Source organism: Triturus cristatus, chromosome 6 (assembly GCF_964204655.1).
Source record: "Triturus cristatus chromosome 6, aTriCri1.1, whole genome shotgun sequence".
Taxonomy (NCBI): Eukaryota; Metazoa; Chordata; class Amphibia; order Caudata; family Salamandridae; genus Triturus; species Triturus cristatus.
The window spans coordinates 327,590,089-327,591,943 of record NC_140589.1 but is presented as its reverse complement, the minus strand read 5'-3'; the positions used below and the strand labels follow the sequence as shown (position 1 = coordinate 327,591,943).

Here is a 1,855-nt window from a genome sequence, read left to right as displayed (position 1 = left end):
CTAGCAGTTTTCCATCAAGATATTTTTCATAGGAGGAAGAACACCTTTATGCTAAAGTGTTTCCCTGTTTTTTATTTGGCCCATTCTGCCCATTTCTTTTGCTGCTATTTATTTTCAGTTTTTTCTTTACCACTTTTTTTAATATCAACATAGTAGTGTGTCATTAGTTTATCCAATGCGATGTGAATACAGTCTTTGATTTTAAAGTTCTTGTGTTGGTAGATGCTCATGTTCCTTGTGTTCCATAGGCTTTCTTTTACACAGGCGATGATCTTCCATAGGGGGTCTTGGTAGTCCTTCTTGAAGTTGGTGGGGGAAGCCATACAATATGAGTTCGTAGTTTATGTTGTCCTGGCCTGTGATCCCTTTGATTAGGGGGCCGATGGTTTTCCATGTGTCCTGGGTGAAGTGGCAGTTCCACAGGAAGTGCAGGACTGTTTCCTCCGCCACGCAGTTGTCTCTTGGGCAAGTAGCCTCCTTGGATAGTCCCCTTCTCTTTTGGAAGCTCTTGACTGGTAGAGCTTTGTGAATGGCCAGCCATGTAATGTCCTTTTGGCTGTTGGTAATTTCCTTGCTGCTGGCTAGTTTCCATGCTTTAAGGGACTGGGTTTCGTTGAGGTTGTTTGCTGGGGTCAATGTTTCTTTCTCTTCTATTGCTTTTTTAAAGGCTGTTCTATTGCTAAAATCCTCTATTTCTAGGTTCATTGGTTTGATGTCTCTGATGAATTCAGCTATGTTCTGGTACATTTTTGGTGGGTCAAAGGCAATGGGGAGGCTGTTATTATGTTCTAGTAGCTTCGCTGCTCTGAAGATGTTTGTTGTTCCATACCTAATGAAGTGTGCTGCTATGTTCCTTTTTTCAATGATCGCATTTAGGCATGCTGATGTGTAGGTGATTAGGAAGTACATATACAGGTTTGGGACTCCCTTCCCTCCATTTTCTGTTTTTTTGTACACTATTTCTCTTTGGATTTTCTCCACTTTACAGGGTTTGGTAGTGAAGCGCTACTTTCGTTTTCTCATCTATCTTTCAACAGCATTATTTTCCCCGGGTGGGGAAGTGCACCATTCCTGGAGGTACTGCAATACCAGGTTGATGCGTGGAGTGGACAGATTAAGCTCCTATTCCATCTCCCTGTTCCAAAAATCAATTTAATACATGGTCCCCAGATAGAGGACGTATCAGATATTAAACTGATAAGAACAGATTTTTTTTTTTTAATATACCTTATTTAAATATTTTTGTCAGAGTTACATTTTAACCAATCCCATGTTGGGTGGTGTACATTAAACTGACTTTGGAGATGCTCGCAGGCATTCCTAGCAGTTTTCCATCAAGATATTTTTCATAAGAGGAAGAACACCTTTATGCTAAAGTGTTTCCCTGTTTTTTATTTGGCCCATTCTGCCCATTTCTTTTGCTGCCATTTATTTTCAGTTTTTTCTTTACCACTTTTTTTTAATATCAACATAGTAATGTGTCATTAGTTTATCCAAAGCAATGTGAATACAGTCTTTGATTTTAAAGTTCTTATGTTGGTAGATGCTCATGTTTCTTGTGTTCCATAGGCTTTCTTTTACACAGGCGATGATTTTCCATAGGGGGTCTTGGTAGTCCTTCTTGCAGTTGGTGGGGAAACCATACAATATGAGTTCATAGTTTATGCTGTCCTGGCCTGTGATCCCTTTGATTAGGGGGCCGATGGTTTTCCATGTGTCCTGGGCGAAGTAGCAGTTCCACAGGAAGTACAGGACTGTTTCCTCCGCCACGCAGTTGTCTCTTGGGCAAGTAGCCTCCTTGGCTAGTCCTCTTCTCTTTTGGAAGCTCTTTACTGGTAGAGCTTTGTGAATGGCC

General features: G+C 40.9%; 1 non-coding gene across 1 annotated transcript; it reads right to left on the bottom strand.

Moving 5' to 3' along the window:
* Positions 1-1,055: 1,055 nt before the first annotated feature.
* On the bottom strand, positions 1,056-1,240 carry LOC146816824 (U2 spliceosomal RNA). Its single transcript, XR_014964954.1, has one exon. It is a non-coding gene; the product is annotated as a U2 spliceosomal RNA (small nuclear RNA).
* Positions 1,241-1,855: the final 615 nt, after the last annotated feature.